At 44.9% G+C, this 24,426-nt stretch overlaps 1 pseudogene; it reads left to right on the forward strand.

Moving 5' to 3' along the window:
* Positions 1-10,996: 10,996 nt before the first annotated feature.
* LOC148683761 (cytochrome c oxidase subunit 5B, mitochondrial-like) lies at positions 10,997-11,867 on the forward strand (annotated as a pseudogene).
* Positions 11,868-24,426: the final 12,559 nt, after the last annotated feature.

A 24,426-nucleotide genomic window follows, 5' to 3' on the forward strand; every position in this document is an offset into this window, starting at 1 on the left:
CCAGGCATCCCCAAACTTCGGCCCTCCAGATGTTTTGGACTACAATTACCATCTTCCCCGACCACTGGTCCTGTTAGCTAGGGATCATGGGAGTTGTAGGCCAAAACATCGGGAGGGCCGCAGTTTGGGGATGCCTGGTCTTTCCATTCAGTCCAGTTGCTTCCATCCCATCCTCAAACTACTTTCCTTGGAATTCCCTGTTCCCCCCTGTATGCAGCAAGTCTTTAATTTATGAAGAAAAGTGCTTACGGTGCAGATCTCAGGAGGAAGCAGTCCTCAGTATGAGTAATTCTAAGCTTGGTTCATGGGCAAACAGGTCATATTTGTGCCACTTTGCTAATGCACCCAGGAATATTAGCAACTCTGAGCCACAGAAATATTAAAACACTTCCAAGAGCAACCTGTATATATTTCACATTCAGAGTAGAAAAATAAATTAATGGGGTTGCAGATGAAACCATAGATTAACTAGTCCATTATTTAAATGACTGTGTGAATCACCTAATGTTTCATAGGAGAGGGGAAAGACCCTTTCATAATTTTAGGTTCTTAAAAACAAAATAGTTTCCATTCATTTATATTGTGTATAATTAATTCTTTTTTAAAAAATTACATGCCTTACAGATGTAGATAAATAATTTTGCTAATATGGCACCCCTCTGTGAGTTGCTACTCAGATTGCTTTATGTAAAATATAATCTAGTGCAGTAACCATATTTAAAATTTTACAACTGTATTTTAAAAGAAGGAAGGGACAGGTGCACAGAGAGGGTGTGTGTGTTTGTGAGCAGGCCACACAAATAGCAGATCACAGAGCAGAATTGTCCATTTCCCTTTAGAATGCAAGCGGGCTTTTTTTATTATTGCTATTATTAGAACATGGTTAAATTGGTACCTTGGTTCTCAAACTTAATCCGTTCTGGAAGTCTGTTCCAAAACCAAAGCGTTTACAAACCAAGGCGCGCTTTCCCATAGAAAGTAATGCAAGATGGATTAATCCGTTCCAGACTTTTAAAAACAACCCCTAAAACGGCAATTTAACATGAATTTTACTATCTAACAAGGCCATTGATCCATAATATGAAAGCAATAAACAATGCACTGCAGCCACACAATCAATCAATCAGTAGCTGAACTGGGTTCCATACAGTCACAAAAACAAAAACGCAAAATAAATAGCACTCAGATTTAAGAAAAAGGGGGAGAGGGAGATGGCTCAGTTGTTGAGCTTTTGGGGGGGGGATTGCACAGAGTTGAACAGCTTGCCAAAAATCGCTCACCTGCAGCTCCGACGCTGGCTATTTACTGCCAGCCGCCAATCGACCGCTCACTTCCCACAGCGACACCCAGTGACCAACAGACCCTTCCACAGCTGAAAATCACAAACCCGCCTAAGAAAAGCTGTCCGCTGGCAATTGCGCACGTCCCAAAACAGCAACAGCCAATCCCCAGCAGCAACAGCCAATCCCCAAAACAGCAGCAGCCAATCCCCAGCAGTCTTTGCTGCAGAAACCAATCACCAATTAGAGCAGCAGCACTCAATCCAAAGAAGCCCTTCTAACAGACAACAATCACCCACCAAATTGTCGCTAACAAGCTCCTGCTCGTGGCTGCAGCCAATCACCCGTCCACCCCATTCACTATCCATGTAAAAGACGAGCCACGTTTTTGAACATTATTTTAGAGCAGGCTTCCTCAAACTTGGCCCTCCAGATGTTTAGAGACTACAATTCCCATCATCCCTGACCACTGGTCTGGCTAGTTAGGGATCATGGGAGTTGGAGGTCAAAAACATCTGGAGGGCCGAGTTTGAGGAAGCCTGCTTTAGAATTAAAAAACCTCGTCTTATACACGGAAAAGTATGGTACAGTGGTACCTCGGTTTAAGTACGCAATTGGTTCCGGAAGTCTGTACTTAACCTGAAGCGTACTTAACCTGAAGCGAACTTTCCCATTGAAAGTAATGGAAAGTGGATTAATCCATTCCAGACAGGTCCGGGGAGTACTCTACCTGAAGCGTACTTAACCCGAAGTATGGGTGTAATTGGTTCTGGAAGTCCATACTTAACCTGAAGCGTACTTAACCTGAAGTGAACTTTCCAATCGAAAGTAATGGAAAGTGGATTAATCCATTCCAGAGGGGTCCGCCGAGTACTCTAACCGAAGCATACTTAAACCGAGGTATGACTGTACTCCAAACAGAGGACTGTCCTCTGCAAAATAGGACAGTTCCTCTGATGAATTCCTGAGTGCAGTTCTTAATATTTTAGGCTTATTAGTTCTTTTGGAAGAGTTGTTGTTGTTGTTGTTTTCTACCCCACCTTTCCCCCCACTCAAGGTGACTTACAGATAAAAATGGGGGGAAATCGTTTTAAAAACCCATTAAACATTAATAGAATTAAAATTCTCTCTCATTTATTAAAGGCATACAGATAAGTACAATAAAAAAATAGTACGACACCAACCATCTTATTAAAAGCAGTCAGTTCCCCAAAGCCTGTTGGAACAAGAAAGTCCTTCACCTGCCAGTGGAAGGACAAAAAGCCTTTCTAGGGAGGGAGTTCCAGAGTCTGGGAGCAGCCACCAAGGAGGCCCTGTCCCACATCCCCACCAAACATGACTGGGAGCGGGGGCGGGACCAAGAGAAGGGCATTCCCCGAAGATCTCAAAATGTGGGCAAATTCGTATGAGGGAATACAGACAGCTTGGGCCTAAGCCATGTCGGGCTTTATAGGTCATAGCCAGCACTTTGAATTGTGCTTATAAATCGACCACAGCCGGAGGAGCTGTTTTAGCAAGGGGGTCATCTCCTCCCTAGAGCCAGTCCCAGACAGCAATCTGGCTGCAGCTGTTGGAGCCAGTTGAAATTTCTGAGCACTTTTCAAAGGCAGCCTCTGTTTTGTATCTATTTTCTTCTTGGCTACCCAAAAATGAACAGGAACCACATAAGAAATGAGCTACTGATGATCTTTCCTTGCTCTCGGCAGATATCGGGGGGGGGGGGCGGAGATGCGTCTTGCATGACAAATAGGCACCCTGCATTTCCTACTCCAGCCGCAGCAATAAATACTGTTTATTTATTTTAATAGTATGCTTAGTGAAAGTATTACCAATATTTCCTCAGCTTAAAAACAACCCGGAATGTAAGGCTCAGCATTTTCTTAGTAATTTACAACTTTAAAAGGGCAAATTCTATTATTCTCTGTCAGAGCTGCAACTGGGTAAGTGCAGATTGTTACCAGATGACAGAGGATTAAATTTATTGCTGCAGTCATTAGTGCAGATTGATTTTGTTTATAACAACCCAGAGGGAATAGTAAGCCTATTATGAATGTGCTAGTTCCCTCTTTCTCTCGCACGGCGTCTTGGTGTTGTGTGACAACACAGGCTCTTCTGGCAAGTTCTTTCGAAAGGAAGCTTCTCCGGGGATCACTGCCAGATTTTAATTCTTGGGGTTTGTTCATGCACGAGTCAGTATCCCAGAAGAGAGGTGCTAGACCTCACTCCTGCCTGCGACCTGGAAAAGTTGCTACCTATGGCCAACTAGAGATTTGGGGGAGAGATTTGAAGGAGGCAAAATGTTCAAGAGGGGGTTCCAGGCAGTGCTTTTTAAAATAGAAAAATGTTTAGGGGTACTCTCATTTTCCTACTCATATTGAAATACTGCCCCTCAATGAGGCCAAACCTCGATTCGCAAAAGGTTTAGGGGTATGGGTACCCTCACGTCCCCCCAGGAAAAGGTACAGTGGAACCTCGGTTTATGAACACCTCGGTTTATGAATTTTCGGTTTTCAAACGCTGCGGACCCATCTGGAACGGATTAATTCACTTTCCATTACTTTCAATGGGAAAGTTCACTTCAGTTTATGAACGCTTCAGTTTATGAACAGAGACTCCTGGAACCAATTACACCCATGCTTCGGGTTAAGTACGCTTCAGGTTGAGTACTCCGCGGACCCGTCTGGAATGGATTAATCCACTTTCCATTACTTTCAATGGGAAAGTTCGCTTCAGTTTATGAACGCTTCAGTATAAGTACTCCGCGGACCGTCTGGAACAGATTAATCCACTTTCCATTACTTTCAATGGGAAAGTTCGCTTCAGTTTATGAACAGACTTCCGGAACCAATTGTGTTCATAAACCGAGGTACCACTGTATTGGTTCCAGGGATAGAAAATGCAGCAAGAGAGAGCATGTGAGGTTTCTTAGGATGTCAGGAGACCTTCAAGTGGCAGGAGGTAGTGAATGAAATGGAAAAGGGGCCTGTAGCTTGGGGAAGAGTGGGTCTTAGTGCCATAGTACAGTGGTACCTTCGTTCTCAAACGCCTTGGTTCCCAAACACCAAAAACCCGGAAGTAAGTGTTCCGGTTTTCAAATGTTTTTTTTGGAAGCCAAACGTCTGATGCAGCTGTCGGCTATTGTTTCCGGGGCGCCTGCACCAAACAGAAGATATGCCTTGGTTTTCGAACATTTTAGAAGTCAAACAGACTTCCGGAACGGATTAAGTTCGAGAACCAAGGTACCACTGTATTTGCCGCTTTTGGTTTTGCTATTTATTTTGCGCTTTTGTTTTTGAGGCTTTCTCGGTTAATTTGTTTTTGTGACTGTGTGGAACCCAGTTCAGCTACTGTTTGATTGATTGTGTGACTGCGGAAATGGATAAAAGCCCCCCCCCCCTCCAAACCATGACTATCATCAGAGCAAGCAAGGGGAAAATAATAATTTTGATTTTCATCATCTACAATACTGTCTTATTTTTTTTAGTGCAGTTTATTGATTATTGCTTTCATTTTATGAATCAATGGTCTCATTAGAGAGTAAAATTTGTGTTAAACTGTTGTTTTTAAAAGTCTGGAATGGATTAATCAGTTTTGCATTACTTTCTATGGGAAAGCGTGCCTTGGTTTTGGAACGCTTTCGTTTTGGAACAGACTCCCGGAATGGATTAAGTTTGAGAACTACGGTACCACTGTACCATATTTTAGAGGACAATATGAAGATAGCACTGAGATAGATATTGGCAAATATTCAACATTTGCCAATGAAATTTTCGATATAAAATTTCTACACTCTGAGATTCAGTTGCTTCAGACTTGCTGGCAACTTTTTATTGATCTGGCAGACTTCGGATATATAAAAACAAGCTGGAGGCTGCCAGATACTGAATGCCACTGCATGCAAGCCAAAGGCTGTCTGATACTAAATATTGTACGTCACTTAGCACATTTTCATGGAATGTTAGAGATCAAACACTGTGGAATACCAACTGTATAATGCCTAATATTTAAATCAGGTTGCATGCAATGCCAAATATACTGTGTTTGGCAGCAATTTGATTATTTAGAGACTATCTGGAGAATAATCTTTATCAAAATCCATGCAGTATGATTTTGAGGAGCAAAACAGTGTCTCTTCAAATTACCCACTTGGGTTTTTTTTTTTAAAAAAAGCAAAACAAAAAGTGGGGTGCAAATGATTTAAAGTAACTTCCATTGAAGGGTGAAATCTACAAAGCTTTTACTCTGTAACCTCAGACGTGACCCATTGGGACCTACAAGTTGCAGCCTAGTGGACGGCTTCTGTTTTTGAAGGATCTAGATGGACCTGAGTGTTATTCAACAAGGGGAAAAAGATGATGACAATTATTAAATGAATTCTTCAAAATCACAAAGGAAGGAAGCAGCAAAATAATGAATCCACCTGCACTCACAGATTCTTGATACGGATGCCAAGTCATACCAAAAATCCAGCCAGGCATTTTCTTCAGCCTTTAATGTTATCATTATTAATTTTGATTTCTTACTCCCCCTTCACCCCATGGTCCCAGGGCAGGTTGCAATAATTTAAAATATAAATGTTAAAAACGACTTACAGTCACAAAATGGGTTGGGCCCTGAAAACATTCATCTCAAGTATATTGCTTGGATCCATTGCCTGGATTTAGCCTCAAGTTTGCTTGCCCCCACACTAAGGTTTCAACAGCTTCTTTGATATCGGAAGATGCTAAATGGTGCATGGTCTCCAGCTGCCCCCCAAAAGCTGGGACCATCACGTAAACCCTTAAGCTGTCACAGCTTCTCACTTTGTCATGCAGAGTCCAGATTTCCCGTCTCTATTGAGGTACGCTAACTGGAAATGGCATAAACCTATCCTCCAGGGTGACAAAGTCCATTTTTGTTCCATGTTGTTTTTGTTTAGTCGTGTCTGACTCTTCGTGACCCCATGGACCCATAGCACGCCAGGCACTCCTGTCTTCCACTGCCTCCTGCAGTTTGGTCAAGCTCATGTTCGAAGCTTCGAGAACACTGTCCAACCATCTCGTCCTCTGCCGTCCCCTTCTCCTAGTGCCCTGAATCTTTCCCAACATCAGGGTCTTTTCCAGGGAGTCTTCTCTTCTCATGAAGTGGCCAGAGTATTGGAGCCTCAGCTTCAGGATCTGTCTTTCAAGTGAGCACTCAGGGCTGATTTCCTTCAGAATGGATAAGTTTGATCTTCTTGCAGTCCATGGGACTCTCAAGAGTCTCCTCCAGCACCATAATTCAAAAGCATCAATTCTTCGGCGATCAGCCTTCTTTATGGTCCAGCTCTCACTTCCATACATCACTACTGGGAAAACCATAGCTTTAACTATGCGGACCTTTGTCGGCAAGGTGATGTCTCTGCTTTTTAAGATGCTGTCTAGGTTTGTCATTGCTTTTCTCCCAAGAAGCAGGCGTCTTTTAATTTCGTGACTGCTGTCACCATCTGCAGTGATCAAGGAGCCCAAGAAAGTAAAACCTCTCACTGCCTCCATTTCTTCCCCTTCTATTTGCCAGGAGGTGATGGGACCAGTGGCCATGATCTTGGTTTTTTTGATGTTGAGCTTCAGACCATATTTTGCGCTCTCTCTTTCACCCTCATTAAAAGGTTCTTTTATTCCTCCTCACTTTCTGCCATCAAAGTTGTGTCATCTGCATATCTGAGGTTGTTGATATTTCTTCCGGCAATCTTAATTCCGGCTTGGGATTCATCTAGTCCAGCCTTTCGCATGATGAATTCTGCATATAAGTTAAATATAAGTTTGTCCCATAGCCCTGCCTTAAGCCAGACTGAGATAGACCTAAATACCTATTCAGCCTCCAAGATTGCCTGGAGCACCAAGGCCATAGCCCACTTCAATAACTTGCCCCAAAATGACAAATTAGAGGCCTCATGGTAATTGTCTGGTGATAATTTCTGCTCTTCGTTTCAGTAATTGTAAGCCATGTTTATAAATGATTCTATGATGATTTACAATTTCCCAAGACTGTAAAAATGTTCCTTTTTGTATTTGAGCAAAGTAAAAATAAATAAATAGATAAATTCATTAATAACCATCAGTGCCAATTCTGTACAGAATCGGCAGGCCATTTGCCTATCTTGTGAATCCATATTCATGGTTAATTACAAATTTGTCATCGTTAAATACCCTACCTACTAAACTATGTTATACATTTGTTATCTCAAGATTTCATGTACCTAAATACACAATGTTATCTACTGGAAAGCGAGGGAAGGGGGAGCAGTTTGCAAGAAATTGGGACCAAAACCATGTTTTGCTTCAGGTCACCCCTCTGCGGCCCTGACTGCAAAGCAGCAACCATATGGTTAAATGCCAATCTCCATGAGTGGTGCAATATTCCAAGAGTTCCAAATACTCCTGAGGGTTGTGTTTCCTTTGGGAAGATCAAGGCAAAGTGGAGACGGGTACCTTTAAGAAATATGGTTTATTAACATATATTTACACCTGGAAGCCTACATGGAGAGGATGCAGAACATTATACCCCCTGTGTTTCTCATTGCCCCTCTCAGCTTCCATAAGCTTGGGGCCAAAGCAGCAATCTGTTGGTGGACTCAGCTAGAATGGTACAGAAAAAGCCATTTATATGTTTTGTATATGCAATATAACATTGTGCCACCAGATGGAAACGGGGAGTCTTGTTTTTCTCTACTGGTTTTCCCTGTTTAAATTTACAACACTTTAAACCAAAACGCTTCTTTGATGTGTTTAGATCCATCCATGGCTTCCAGGACTCAGCTGTACAGCTACAAATGGAACATTTTAAATGTGTTGTAACGTGAACTATGATCTGGGACGTGGGTGGCGCTGTGGTGTAAACCACTGAGCCTAGGGCTTGCCGATCAGAAGGTCGGTGGTTCGAATCCCCGCAACAGGGTGAGTTCCCATTCCTCGGTCCCAGCTCCTGCCAACCTAGCAGTTCGAAAGCATGTCAAAGTGCAAGTAGATAAATAGGTAAGGTAAACACCATTTCCGTGTGTTGCTCTGGTTCGCCAGAAGCGGCTTTGTCATGCTGGCCCCATGACCTGGAAGCTGTACGCCGGCTCCCTCGGCCAATAACACGAGATGAGCGCCACAACCCCAGAGTTGGTCACGACTGGACCTAATGGTCAGGGGTCCCTTTACCTTTTAAAGTGCACTATAAACATGTGACACTAGATGGCGACAGAGAGCCATGCCAAATTCAATGTTTTTTACAAAACGTTTTGGTTTTTTTAAAAAAATTGCAGCATTTTTGATATGTGTGTAGATTCTACCCCAGTCTCTTAGTAAAGCTTCTTCCAGCCAAGATGGTTCTGGCCTGACCAGCAGCTAATGGAGGACTGCCTTTTGTTCTCCTTCTTCTTTCCTGCCCACCTCTCACCAAAAACCCAAGCCTCTTGCAAAATGACACTTTTTCCTATCACCTCACTGTTTCATCATGGCTTGCATTTAACCAGCCAGGCTGGTTTGCAGAAGCCGCTCCAGGGATTCCTTGCCTGGCACAGTTCTGTAGCTTCATTTTCCCTTCCTATCCCAAATATTATTCCTATCCCTTAAATTTTTGGGTTCCACCCCAAACTTATAACAATATGATCAGTTAACATCCTACCTGTCAAGTTCCTCTCTGAAAAATAAGGGACCGGACCGAAAGTAGCATACTGGAAGTAGCGCTGCTGCCATTTTGGAACTGGGCGGAGCATGCACAGAAGTGACTTTTTATGCTGCTGTGCCCAGTTCCAAAATGGCCGCCACACCAGAAGTCGCGCTGCAGCCATTTTGGAACTGGGCAGAGCAGCATCAAAAGTCGTTTCTGAGCATGCTCCGCCCATTTGCAAAATGGCCGTCGCGCCAGAATAAACCTGGAAAAAACAAAAAAAAAATCTGTTTTTTCAGCTGGGGACAGCTGGAAAAACGGGGGTTTCCCAGGGATTACGGGAGACTTGGCAGCTATGGTTAACATGACAGCAACCGTGATGGGTGGCAGCCTTAAGACATTTTCTTATCCGCAGAGGGAGAGAAGTTGAAATATAGGAAGAAAAAAGGCATTTGGGAAAATAGAAGTATCTCCGACAATGGCTTCATACTCAAACACGATAGCAATAATCTGTCACATGGCAAATTGAGGGTCCTATCAATTGTGCAAAGCCTGCTCTCAGAATGCAAACTGCTCTGCATGACAGGGATTTATTCCGCGTCTTAAAAGGAGAGTGTTTATGGCACAGGGATAAACTGATGGGGGGGGCAACACGAACTGAAATTTCTGAGGCTGCTTTCAGAGGCAGAAGCCCATAGGAAAAGACGGGGGAGGGAATTGGGTGTGACTGAGGGTTTCCCCTCAATTTCTTTTTCTTTCCTGAGCCTTCACATCTAGGGTTGCCAGACTCAATAGAGAACAGGACTTCTGTGCCTTTAATTGCCCTGCTCTCTTTTGAGTCTGGAAACCTTGACGAGAAACCAGCAGACCCTTTGTTTAATTTCCAAGCAAAGGGTCTGCTGGGTTTCTCTTTAAGGTTTCCAGACTCAAAAGAGGGCAGGGCAATTAAAGGCACAGAAGTCCTGTCCTCTATTGAGTCTGGCAACCCTATTCACATCTCTCCACCTAAAGTTCCCTCTGAGTCGCCTTCTCCTCCCCAATTTTCCTGGCAGCAGCAGTATGGAAGTCATATGGACCCTTCTGCGAGATCTCTCCTCCTTGCTCGCTGGAATGTTGCCATGGCATGCAGGGGCGCAAGGGGGGTGGGCTGACCCAGGTGCCACCACTGAGGGGAGTGAAAAAATGCTGGGCGGCACTCACCGCGGGGCCTGCAGTGCGCCCAAGCCACACGTCTCTCCTGGGAGTGACGTGGTGGCTTGGGCGCCCGCAGGCTTTGCACAGCCCCAAATGGTCCTCCCACCACGGCGCCTCCCCCTCACCTGTAGGGCGACTGAGAGGGAGGAGGCAGACAGACTCCTCGGAGGCCCCGCCTGCATGCAAGATCGGCTTGCTCCACTACTGATGGCATGTTCTACAGCTCTGGGGTGTGTAATTTTCAGAGTGCTTGATGCCCGTAATATGGATTCAGGCAGCCTGGAGAACTTAATTTCTAAGGCTCTCCCACACGTTACAATGCTACCATAGCAACGTTCTAGGCTCCAGGGGAGGAACTGCAGTGGCTCGCATTACAATCGGACACTTTTTTCCAGGGAGATTGTGCTCGATTCTGAATACAGCCAAGCATTACTAACGGGGCAAATTTACATTCCAAAGCAGGTCAGTAAAGCCTTTGGCGATACCCTACCCCTTTTTAGATTCTATATTATTAGGCAATGCTAAAGAATTGGGGGGGGCAAGCTTACAGATGCTGACTGTCGTGCCTTAGAAAAGCCTTCACCAAGAGGAAAGCAAGCAAGAGACTCAATCCCAGATGCAGTGAGGAGTAGCGAGCTGCCAGGGAACAGAGAGATATTCCTGCCCTAAAGAACACGTGCACAAGGAGGCATGAAGCCCAGGTGATGGGCAGAAGCATCTAATGCCAATGGAGAGGGAAAACACCAAGGGTTCCTGGCTAGGCAAGGGTGAACTGGCTCAGAGGATAAAGGCAGAAAAATAGGCAGTGTGGACAGAAAGAAGCTTGGGAGAAGAGACTCAAGAAAATTAAGATAGGCAAATGGTGCTGCTGTGCAATTCCTTAACTATGATCAAGGGGGAGGGTTGCCATGGCGTCGAGGTTACTGCGGGTGTGCGGGACTCTGTGAGGCCTCAGCGCGGGCTGGAGTTCCCTGGGCTGGGGGCCGCTGCGCCTGACGGGGGCCGCCCGCTCCATGGGGGCCGGAGGTATCCCCAGTGCTGAAGAACAGGCTACAGGAACATAGCTGCCAAGTTCCGGCCTGAGAAATAAGGGACTGGACCGGAAGTAGCAGACCGGAAGTAGCGCTGCCGCCATTTTGGAACTGGGCGGAGCATGCTCAGAAGCTACTTTTGATGCTGCTCTGCCCTGTTCCAAAATGGCCACTGCACCAGAAGTCACGCTGCAGCCATTTTGGAACTGGGCAAAGCAGCATCAAAAGTCGCTTCTGAGCATGCTCTGCCCAGTTCCAAAATGGCCGCCGCGCCAGAATAAACCGGAAAAAAACAAAAAAAAATCATTTTTTTTTCAGCTGGGGACAGCTGGAAAAACAGGGGTTTCCCAGGGAATACGGGAGACTTGGCAGCTATGTACAGGAATGGAGAGGAAAACCATGAAAGCTTTAGAGAAGGGGCTGGATCCTTACAACATGCTACCACCCAAACGATATGCTGGGACAAAGGAAAACCCCAACATAGTCCCTTCAATTACTGACAAGAGGCTTGTGGGCTGCATCTGTGAAGAGGACAACAGCACTATGATCTGGTTCTGGCCACACAAGGGAAATCCCCAGCGCTGCCCCTCCTGAGGAGCCCATTACAAGTTGGTTGGCTACCAGTTGCCCTGATTTGGCTTCAAAGCTTTGCTAAGCTCTCAATTTATGATTTTTTTGGATACAGGGCTGAGCTACATAGCTGTTTATGTCATGATGTATCACATTCCTTAAAACCTAACAAAGTCCTTGACTCATTAAAAACAAAAACAAAACTATGATCAAGGGAAGAAATCAATCTGCAGGGGCTTCACTCACTCCACCCATCTCTAGCTTCACCTCCTGCTTTCCAGGTTAAATGAAACGGGGCTGAAGGCAAATTTTAGCAGAGGTCCCAGGGAATTCTCCATTTGCACTGTGACCCAAGCTTCGCAGGTTGCTCTCCTCCACTTGCAGCTGCAGCTGGCCACCCGCTCAGTTCCTCCTGAAGCAGATTTGCTGCTGACTGCTCTCCACCTGCTCTCGCATTGTCGCTAATTAAAAGGCTGCCTCAATTAGTGCTCCAGTGGCATCTCAATGAAGCCATTTCCAGCTCTCAGCAATCCTGAGCAGACCAGCTCCCTAATCAGGATAATGATGCCCTATAAATATTTGCCTCCAGTAACCAGCCCAAGCATGGGGCAGATCATCTGTTGACAGTAATGTGCTTAATGGGCCTTACAGGTTTTAATTCCCAGAGCAGGGCTTCTTCTGTTAGGCATCTTGACTGAGGAAATGCTGGTTCGGGAGCCTGTACTTCCCTTCCTGCTCTCCAAATATTTTATTTTCTCCCATGTTGTCATTGGGACATTAGAGGGACAGCTTTTTACTGGGTGAATTTCCTTGAAAAAATGCAGTGGTACCTTGGTTCTCAAACGCCTTGGTACTCAAACAACTTGGAACCCAAACACTGCAAACCTGGAAGTAAGTGTTCTGGTTTGCAAACATTTTTTGGAAGCAGAACATGCTCCATTTTAAATAATAATAATAATAATAATAATAATAATAATAATAATTTATTTATACCCTGCCCATCTGGCTGGGCTTCCCCAGCCACTCTGGGCGGCTTCCAACCGAATATTAAAACAGTACAGCATTAAACATTAAAAACTTCCCTAAACAGGGCTGCCTTCAGTTGTCTTCTAAAAGTAAAATAATTACTTTTTGCCTTGACATCTGCTGGGAGGGCGTTCCGCAGGACAGGTGCCACTACCGAGAAGGCCCTCTGTCTGGTTCCCTGTAACCTCACTTCTCGCAATGAGGGAACCGCCAGAAGGCCCTCAGTGCTGGATCTCAGTGTTCGGGCTGAATGGTGGGGGTGGAGACGCTCCTTCAGGTATACAGGACCGAGGCCGTTTAGGGCTTTAAAGGTCAGTACCAACACTTTGAATTTTGCTCGGAAACGTACTGGGAGCCAGTGTAGATCTCTCAGGACCGGTGTTATGTGGTCCCGGCGGCCACTCCCAGTCACTAGTCTAGCTGCCGCATTCTGCATTAATTGCAGTTTCTGGGTCACCTTCAAAGGTAGCCCCACGTAGAGCACATTGCAGTAGTCCAAGCGGGAGATAACCAGAGCATGCACCACTCTGGCGAGACAGAGTGTTACTCTTCCGTTTTGAGTGTTACGCTGAGGTCTGTCTGTTTTTGCTATTTATTTTGCGTTTTTGTGGCTTTTTTTGGTGACTGTGTGGAACCCAGTTCAGCTTTGGATGGATTGATTGTGTGGCTCCAGTACATTGTTTATTGCTTTAATTTTATGGACCAATGGTCTCATTAGATAGTAAAAATCCATGTTAAATTGCTGTTTTTAAAGGCCTGGAACGGATTAATCCATTTTGCATTACTTTCTATGGGAAGCACACCTTTGTTTTGGAACGCTTTGGTTTTGGAACAAATTTCCAGAACGGATTAAGTTGGAGAACCAAGGTACCATTGCACTAGACTTGGGATATTTTTTTTAAAAAAAAAATAGCTGTTTATAAATAAACAAACTAGGAAGCAGAAAGGCAAACACCTTTGAAGTCAGTGTCCACCTTGACAGCAGCATCACCTTCCTCTTGCAGTCCCCTTGAGGTCCTCCTTGCCAGCCATCTGCAAAAATTTAAGGGCCTTTCCATTGTTGATTCATATGTTCCAACTGTTAGCCCAGCCAAGTAGGTGGGGCAAGATCAGTAGCCAGTAGCCACCTAGGCTCATATCATAGAATTGGAAGGGACCCTGAGCTGAGGATCCAACCCTCTGCAATGCAGGGATCTCAACTAAAGCAAGCATATTTTATTTGTGCCAACAGTAGAGCTATTGGGTATAGAAAAATGTCTCCTCAATATGCAGAACCTCAGCACGTTGAACCTAAAAGTTTGCCTGTTCTTTTGAAGAATCTTGGCTTCTATTCACTTGGAAAAAAACCTCACCTAATATGTCGAAACAACAAGGAGAGCAGGGATCCAGCAACTTTAACACAAGGGTTCTCAAACTCTGGTCTGTGGACCACTGGTCGACCACTGGTGGTCCACAAGCTTCATTCTGGTGGTTTGTTTGACTGAAAAAATATAATTAAAAATCCTACAGCATCTAGCATTGTGCATTACAATTGCCACAGCAAGCAGAAAAATCATTAAGTGGTCCACCAAGACCCTTTACCATTTTAAAGTGGTCCATGGGATAAAAGGTTTGGGGACCACTACGTTAATAGTTTTGTAGAAGTTTTACAAAGCGTGCCTTTTCTCATTATAACCTACACCCGCTCAATTTATCACCACACCATTTTTAAAGCTACAGGACTTCCACTTTCCTTTGCAGCCAGTTGTCAGGGCTGATACTCTTAAAAAAGAATTGACGGTGGTTCTGCTCCTTTACGAACAGCCTAAGAAGAGTGAAAGAGACATCTGAACCAGAACAAGTCAGATCTATGATCTACCTGTATAGCTGTAAGAAAATGCCTACAAAATTACGCAGGTACAAAATCCACTTGCAGGTCTATGTGTCTAACTGACCCTCCTCAAATTATTCATTGCCAGCGACACACCATTGCCCTCAAATAACTACACACACTTGGAAAGAGCAAGTCAAAAAATAGATTTCCTAATCCTGTTAATTCTCTCCAGGATTGGTCTAAATTAGACAATCTAATTTAGTCTGTTAGACCTAAGCCCCTTGGGCAGGGCCTGCATTTTTATGTGCTCAAGGAAGTGTTTACTTTTTAAGCAATTGCAAATCAATACAAGTATTTATTATTAATAGGGGCTACCACCCCTGCTCCCATTGCTTGCCAACCCCACGCCAACCCTTCACAGCTCTGTTAACCCCCCCAAAAAAATCCTGTCTATACCCCCATTGCCAATCTTCATTCACCCCCACAGTTTGCTCCAAACTCCCCCTCCCCCACAGTTTACCCCAAAATTTTAAATGCATGCTTCCTTCTAGTGGCAGCAGACTAAGGGGAGAAGGGTTCAACCCATGTCAGTATGGGGCATGCAAAGGCCTGCCTGGGCTGCCCACCTGACTGAGTGGTCACTTACTTTGCCAGAGCACCCACCCCTTTGCTCACTCACTCAGCTGAGCCATCCACTCAGACCCCAGGCTTGTCCCTCGCCCTGTTGTGCATGAACAAGTGAGCAAGTGTCCGGGTGAGTGACGGCGATGACAACAGGAGGAGCATGGCACTGCTTTCCTGGGCCAATCACCTGCCTGCTTGCTCACTGTGCCAACCAGACTGCCTCCTGTGAGTCACACAAGCTGCAGCATGATGACTGTTTTCTTGCACATTATATAGCAAGATAAATATAGTGTGATTAAGCCAGACAAAACCGAACTGCCGATTTGGACAAAGTTGCCAAAGTGAAGGGGGAAAGTGCCAGGTGTTTTTCTGCAATGCTAAGTTGCAGAAACTGCCAACCTAGCAGTTCGAAAGCACATCAAAGTGCAAGTAGATAAATAGGTACTGCTACAGCGGGAAGGTAAACAGCATTTCCATGTGCTGCTCTGGTTCACCAGAAGCGGCTTTGTCATGCTGGCCACATGACCTGGAAGCTCTACGCCGGCTCCCTCGGCCAATAACGCAAGATGAGCGCCGCAACCCCAGAGTCGTGCGTGACTGGACCTAATGGTCAGGGGTCCCTTTACCTTAAGTTGTGGCTAAAGGCACAAGAGCGAGAGTGGTTTAAAGAAGTGGCACCTCTGCTAGTCTGTCCTTTTGTTACTCAAGTAGGCTGCCATTTTGAGAACTGCATAGTCTTACTCACTGCCTTGTGGGACATCTTCAGGAAAAGAAAAGGCTAAGGAGTAAACAATCTGGAGTGGAGTCCCTAAGACAGTTGGATGGCACTTTGTACGCCTCCTTCCACAACTCCTGAAGCCCATGTATTGCTTTTCTTTTCTTTGGACCACATCAGTGAAGCTGAGAGCAGGGTCTTGTCATCTGGGCAGCCCAAAACCTCCTTACACACTGCCTAGGCTTGTGCCTTGAGAAGGTCACTTCAGTGCTGTTAATGCCATAAAAACAATGTGAGAGGAGGCAGTTACAAGTTACTGGTTTCTGCAGCCACAGCAGGCGCTGTGATTCTCCAGCAGTTTGACTTTGCCCTAGGAGGCGCACTCCATTGTCTTTTGAGAAAGATGGATGCCAACAATTGTCTTACCTCCTTTCCTCACCTCTGCCTTGAAAAATGCAAGGGGCTGCGGGCAGGAAAAGTAAACTACCGGGGACAAAGTTTTGGAACAAAAGAGCAGGAGCACAATCGGAGCCAACAAATAACAAACTGAAGATACTGCAGAGTTGAAGGTTGCCCAGTGTGGATCTGCAGTGTTAGATAATTATCAGAGCAAGAGTTTGGAAAGAAGGCCCTTCTCATGGCTTCCAGATGGCAGAAGGGCCCAAGAGAGCTTTAACTATGAGCCATTAGGCTGCATGCAATTCCAGAAGTTGCAAAGTGGGCATGTGGTTAAGCAGCTAAATGACTGCTTCACTATGGCATGGATCAACGCAGTTCAAATTTGCAACATGACAGTTTGGGTGCGTGAGTTGGCCCTTCCTGCAGCAGCAAGGCAAGGAAAGGTTCCCCTGCTTTAGAGCAGGGTTGAGGAGCCTGTAGCCTGTCAGGTATTTGGAGACTACAGTCACACCCATGCTGTACAATTAAAGCACATTTATGCTGCTTTAACAGTTTAAAAGCTGTAGTTTACCCTTCACCAGATCTACAATTCCAGAACTTTCATAACTCATCGACGGGAGCCAGAGCCACAGTTTTCTCATCTCTAGTTTAGAGATGGTGTATGGCATAACAATCAGTGTAGTGTAGTGGTCAGAGGCTTGGACTAGGACCTGGGAGCCCCGAGTTCAAATCCTCACTCAGATGTGGAGGTCACTGGATGACCATGAGCCAATTTCTGTCTCTCAGCCTAACCTACCTCTCAGAGTTGTTGTGAATGGAGAGGGGGAGAACCTATATGACACCTTGAGCTCGTTGGGGGTAAGTTGCAATATGAATGTAACAACAGAACATCCCTATTTTCACTGGAGAAATATTGGGGGGGGGGGGTTTATGGAATAAGAAGTCCCTATTTTCATCAGGGAAATGTTGGAAGGTATGACAACCTACTGCAACTGATGGAGTAGGCTGTGGTTTATTAAATGTCTCAGTGAACAATGATAATAAGTTCAGCTGACCACACAACCATAATTTATATAATAATTTCATCTCTAGTGACTTTTCCATTCATTCATGGTTACTACCAGAGGGAGACCAGCAGAAGCATAACAGATTATATACATCAGGTGCAAGGTGTTTTTGGTTCCAATAAGTTTTTGTACCTACCCCACGACGTGTATAATGATTTCCATATTATATGATTTAGAAAACCCCTGTGTACTTTTACTCTCCCATAATCCAAATAGGCATGCCACCCAAATCTGTTGTCCCATCCTTCCAAATCCAATAAATCAGTATTCTGCAAGATTATCCACTCTTTTAGCCAGCAGAGGCAGGATGCTTCATAATAGAGCCTCAAGTCTGGTAACGCAAAAACCCCTCAATCTTTAATGTCAATTAGTAATTTGTGTTTAATTTGGGGTTTCTTCCCTTGCCAAATGAATTTTGATAGCTCCCTCTGCTAATCCCTGAAGCATCCAGTCCCACCAAAGCTGGAATCATCCAGAACACATCAGGTGCAAGGTTTGAGCCATTCAGGCCACTGCTGGCATGTCTGAATACTTTCCCTCCATAAATCATTTGTTACATTGATTATTTATGGCATTTATATACCACAAACATAAAACAAACCATAAATTAAAATAAAAATAGCAGTAAAAGCCATACAAAAACATGAATGTTGCTTTAACATGCCTGCTGGAACCAGAGGCAGATTTAGGGGAGCACGGGTGGAAAAGCAGAAACAGGTAGACGAAGGAAGGGAAGGCTTCTGCAAGAAAGCAAACCAGGCCTCCATTGATAGATGGGTGAAAAGCAGGAGCTGAAATGGCTAGAGAATTGGAGAAAGTGGAATCAGGAGGGAGAGAGAGAGGAAGAGGGGCTGAAAACACACCATACATTTAAAGCACATTTCTTCCTTCAAAGTACCCTGGGAACTGAAGTTTACCCCTCACAGAGCTATAATTCTGAAGGTTGGTTGTGGGAAGTCATGTGTGTAAATGTATGGTGTGTACATAGCCGGGGGGGGGGAGAGAGAGAGAGAGAGAGAGAGAGAGAGAGAGAGAGAGAGAGAGAGAGAGAGAGAGGAGAGAGAGAGGAGAGAGAGAGAGAAGGGTAAAATGAGTCAGAAAAAATGCTTAGCTTCAATGTTTACTTTTGCACAGATGTTGCTATCAGAATAGTTTAACTTGCTCCTGGGAATCAGACCTTCCTATATCATTGATTGTTTCTTGCCTATGGATAAACCTGAGTTAAGGCTCCCATTGATTTATGTCCAGCTAACAAATCCAATTCCCACAAGTCATTCCACTCTCCGGACCAAGTAATTATTCTAAGGTGGGGGATTCACGTTGGGGATGAATGATGAAATAAAACGTTCCAGCACTATCACCTGCTATTTGGCTGGAGTCATAAGAAATGTGTTTCAAGGCGGCATCATTTTGCATTTGATCCAATTACATGCACACAGCACAAAGAGGTAGCAAACGGACCTGCCCTCTGAGAAGGTGATTTGCTGTGTCTCTGTGCAAGCTGGGGGGGGGTGTGAGCCGTCCTTCCAGCGGCAGAGCAAGCTGATCGGGCGCTTGGGGTGGCACATGTGCCCTGTGCCCAAGGGCGGGGCTAGCTGCCCACAGGGGTGGGACCAGCCACCTGTGGGGCAGGGCAAGTCGGGGCAGGACACTCTGCGGGACCTCCAAACCGCCCTACAGCTGAGGGGGAGGTGGCGGGCAAACCGTTTGGGGCAGCAAGGAGCCTGTGGACTCCCAAGGCACCGGGTCACTCCCAGGAGAGATGCGTGGCTGCAGATCCCGTGGTTTGTGCCACCTGGCATTTTGTCACCCCCCTCAATGGGGGCACCCGGGGCGGACTACCCCCACCGCACCCCCTTCCTCTGCCCCCACCGCACCCCCTTCCTCTGCCCCCACCGCACCCCCTTCCTCTGCCCCTGCCTCCTTCCAATCTTTTTGGGCGCAAGAATGAAGCGTGCCTCAAACCTCAGTGCAGGAAAATAACCTCTACTGTCAAGAGTTTGGAAATGCTGTTGTAGTCATTGATTTTGATATGTGAAAGTGCCCCATCTCTGATTCCAATGTATTGTTTTGCTTGCTTCAGGACACAACTGTGGGCAAAATACACAAAAATTCCCTCTTTTACTTTTTACTGAAATGTAGGTTGGGGTGCTCCAATTTGCCCACAAAAGTGTGGGGTGCAAGTGAGACCATTTTCCTGATTTAAAAAGGGAAGACAGTAGCTGACATTTACCCCACGGGGGAGGGGGGACCTCCTCATGGGACCAAAAATGAGCTCGGGGCCATGTTGATCATGGAAATGGCATAAAGAGAAAGGAACGCTTCTTCTCCCACTGACTCTGCATGTCAACACTGCACTAAAGTTGCAAAAGATTGCCAGGCTATCCACGCATGGATCCAAGTGCAATATGAAGGTTGTAATGCATTGCACAAACAGAGCAGGCTATTCTCCATCTACCCCTGAAACTTATAAAACTACTGATGGGTGATGGATATTTCAGCAATTTGCAGAGGCCAGCGAGAGACTGGGTGGCTGGCAGCTGCCAATTTTATTTCCTACAAGTCCTCTGGGAATGACACTAGGTAATGGCGCAGGAAACAAAAAGGATGTCTTTTGCTGGGGCAAAAGAAGAGGTGAACTGGTAAGTTTCCACACACACCCAACTCCCGTCCCCATATTTTCAGATGAGAGGGTGGGCTGGTACTTGTCAGCAGCAGTGAGACTGGCTGCTGCTCTCCCCCTCCCCACCCAAAGAGCTAAATGGTAGAGTCAGGGGAAGCCAGTCGTTGAAGCTTCTCCTGCCTCAATATGCTGGTCAAATCTCCAGCATTTCCAGTTAAAGCTGTATGCGGATAGTCCTAGCAGGTTGAATCTGCAGCATCTATTTTCCACTTTAAAAGAATTTTAGAGAGCCTCTTCTAAATAGGGCAGGTGCTAATGACTGGACTCCTGGCAGTTTCATAATCATAGGTTTGAGGAACACGTGAACTAAGCCGTAGTCCCTGGCCATTCTCATATATACCTTGTTCTTCAGGGGTTTGCGGTTCTCAGGGAGGCTGAGCGAAAAGAAAGAGAGCAAGCCTGTCTTATCCAGCCTGGGATGAAATCAGCACCCTGGATAGCTCCTTGCTGGTCCTGATTAGTGCCTTGCAAAGAAATGCTGCCTCAACAGGGAGCCAAAGAGGCCTTATACTCACAATAAAGGTAAAGGGACCCCCGACCATTAGGTCCAGTCACGGACGACTCTGGGGTTGCAGTGCTCAACTTGCTTTACTGGCCGAGGGAGCCGGCATACAGCTTCCGGGTCATGTGGCCACCTCATGACTAAGCTGCTTCTGGTGAACCAGAGCAGTGCACGGAAACGCCGTTTACCTTCCCACTGGAGTGGTCCCTATTTATCTACTTGCACTTTGACATGCTTTCGAACTGCTAGGTTGCCAGGAGCAGGGACCGAGCAACGGGAGCTCACCCCGTCGTGGGGATTCAAACCGCTGACAATTCTGATTGGTAAGCCCTAGGCTTTGTGGTTTAGACCACAGCGCCACCCGTGCTCCTTATTAAGCCCTGCCTCCTTGAAGAAGTCAGCTGTGCTCCTTGCCTGGTTCTAAATCCTTGGGGAAGGGCCATAGCTGAGTGATAGAGCAGTCGCTTTGTATGCAGAAGGTCCCAGGTTCAATCCCCAGCATCTTCAGGTAGAACTGGGAATGCCTCAATGGTCTGATTAAAATAAGGCAGCTTCGTGTGTTCTTCTGCTTCTGTAAGGTCTAGGAGGTGGGCAGGCTACTGGAGACAAAGTCCAAGGGTGATGCCCTCTGGCTGCGCAGGCCTAGGATAAGCTACTAAAGGTTCTTCCCAGGGGAAAATGTCCCAAAACAATTCCTCATAAGTCCTAAGAACCTTACTCTTCCTCAGAGTGCTGTGAGACCGCAGGGTCAGAGGCCCATGCCAGAGTAGCCCTATCTGACATCCAACTGTGCTTAACCATTATGTTTTTGCCAACACATTTACAACCTTCATGTTTCTAGTCACTCCCTCACATCTTAATTTGGAAGCATTTTTGCCTATCTCAGAATGTTCTGGAGGTACGAACTGTTGATTCAATGGTCTGCAGGGGATAGTCCCACTCTGAGTGGATAGGGGGACAATTGCCCCTAAATAATAATCAGAAACACACTTTTATTACTCTTGGAGCACACATTCACTCTCCTTTTTTTTGGATAATGATTTTTATTAGTTTTCAATTACAGTCCAATAATAGCCTCATTATACCAATGCCAAATTATAATACAATTACTAATACCAATCATTCAGATACCAAATTATATCATTTAGGTGCCTCCCCCCCCCACGTGCTTGAATTGATGGTTTTATTGTTTTCTTTATTTCTGCGTTCCAAAATCTTTTTAATTTCAATTACACTCCAGTCAAGAAAACAATCCCTTATACAACAACTGAAATATTAACAACTTCCATTCATTTTGACACATTAAATGATTTATAAAACTACAGGTGAGGCACTCAAACTATATCCTTGTTCTTCCTGTGTGTGGCAATTATTCTGTCCGTGTGTTTCTTCCTGTCCTTGTAAAATGTTATGTCCATCTTTTCCCTGTTGTTGCTGTTCTCCATCATGCACGATAGAGCACACATTCACTCTTATGCCCTTCCCAGAATGTATACATTTGGAATGTGAAAGTTAGTACGATCAACAGTAGAGGTCTCCCACCCTGTATTTCTTGCATACCGTAAGTCACTGACCTAAGTGAGCTGTCCAGTGAGGAGGAGGCAAACCCGGAGCAGCAACTCATGAAGAGACACACAGAGGGTAGCATCCTTTGAGGGCAGAGAATTCAGCTGGGTCTCTGCAGCAAGAATGGTTGAATGACCCATTCATGACCAAGGCAGTCAGATACAACAGAATCACCATTCCCCAGCAGAGGCTCAGTGGGATGAAACAAGGCCATGGCAGCTAATCAGAAAGAGAAATGAAGTGGGCAGCCACCTCTGTACATAGAGGCTTAGGACTTGTGGAAGCTTTAATTATTTTTGTGACATGCTAGCACTTTTCTCACAGGGCACTATAATTCCAGGGCATGCTGAATTTCTAAACTTTCAAATTTCAAAAATGAGGGGTGTTAAAAGGTTGGAACGTGACTTGGGAATTCAAAATATATTTTGGTTAAGCTAATATAATTCACTTTTGCTTGGGATGTAAAAGGTGTGTAAAATTGCATAGAAACCATAACAAAGTGATTGCCAAGCACTTGCAGCTATAGTCTATATTAATATTATATATTAATTATTACTATCCAGCACTACCTGACGTTTTCAGAAGGTAAAATTGTAATTCTCTGGTTTTCTGAACGCAGTTTTCATGCTTGTTCGCCAAACATAGACTTACCAAACTAAATGCTGTCCAATTGCAAAAATAATAGCAGCTTTGAATTCTTCACACCCCAAAGCATATTTTTAAGACCCCTTGCTAAAGAAATTTGCACAAAAAATTATAATCTCCCCCAAATGAAACACCCTATTATAATCAAGGAGTTCCTACCTTCATGCTTTAATTCTTGACACCTTTGTGATGGTTCTGAGTAGTGACACACTCTCCCCTACCTGCAGTGCCACTGATATGAACCCCGCGAGTGTGGAATGAGTCATTTGCTGCTAGCTAGCAAAAAAAAAAACATTCTCCCCCCTCCATGCTATTGATTACAGCTGAACAATCAATTGACATTTCACACACTCTTATTTGTAATAATTCAAATAAGCAACAGGATAATTTAGAAAGTGGCTACTAAGCATATGCTGGCAATAAATCAATTCCATACGTCTAAGTCGAACCTCTCTTTTTTTAAATAAAAAAATGTTAACACTGTGGTTGCCTGAAGGAAGTCAGATAGCTCCATGCAAAAGCATATTAATGAGGAATTCTGTTTACAGAGATCTTAGAGCTTCCGAAATGCTTTGCGCACATGGAGCAGCAAGAGCACATGGCTTTCCTAAAGCTACCTAGTGAGCTAATGCCAGAGACCAAAAAGGAATCATAGGTCTGTCTCTGACAGCGCAATCCTAACTATAGCAAGTGGGAATAAGCAGAGGCGTAGCAAGGTCAGGTGATACCCAGTGTGATTTTTTTTTTGTTAACCCCACACATTGCAATTTTTTGGGAACGTTGCCCACAGTTGTTGAGCTTTTTTTAGGGAAGGCTGCCCAAAGTTGTTTAAATTTCTTTATAGGGTACCCCAAAGTTCCGACCAGCCGGGACCGTCCCCTGCTAATCCAACTGGCCGGGACTGTCCCCTGGAACTGTCAGTGCTGTCAGCCAGGGGTGCAAGCACCGACAGGGGTGCCAGCTCCGACCGCCAATTGCGAAAGTCCAACTGCATAAAACCACCTGCCGGGGATGCGAGCACCACCCATTGAGGGGTGCAAACACCGCCCGCCAGGGGGTGCCAGGCTGATTGCCGGGCAGATATGCTCAATCAGCGGGTGGATTTTCATTTTTTTAAAAAAAATATTATTTGTTTTACAATAAAAGACAACCAAAACAAACAACACAATAAAGCATAGTAAACACAAAAACAGAACAATACAAAGAAAAACACAAAAAATCCAAATACACAATCTTTTTCTTTTAACATTGTAAAGAGGGACTTCCTCGAGTTCCCTCCAACTGCGGTTCATTACTTCTTTATCTTTAGCAATTTCCAATTCAGGTTATTAAAAATTTCATACAATTTCAATCTCTCATGCCTCTATTTATCTCTCCTTTTTCCTCAGTCCACAGTTTCTATACACTTCTAAATCTAATCTTAATATACAATTTTACCATGTTTTTTCCAAATATATTTTAAATTATTTCCATTCTTCTTCTATCGCTTCTTCTCCCCGGTCGTGGATTCTCCCGGTCATTTCAGCCAGTTCCATGTATTCCATCATCTTCATTTATCAATCGTCCACTGTTGGTAATTCCTGGGTCTTCCAGTTCTTAGCTAATAGTACTCTTGCCGCCGTTGTGGCATACATAAAGAAATTTACATTTTTCTTAGGGATCTCTCTTCCCACTATACCCAATAGAAAGGATTCTGG

This window comes from Zootoca vivipara, chromosome 12, assembly GCF_965207765.1.
Source record: "Zootoca vivipara chromosome 12, rZooViv2.hap1.1, whole genome shotgun sequence".
NCBI lineage: Eukaryota > Metazoa > Chordata > Lepidosauria > Squamata > Lacertidae > Zootoca > Zootoca vivipara.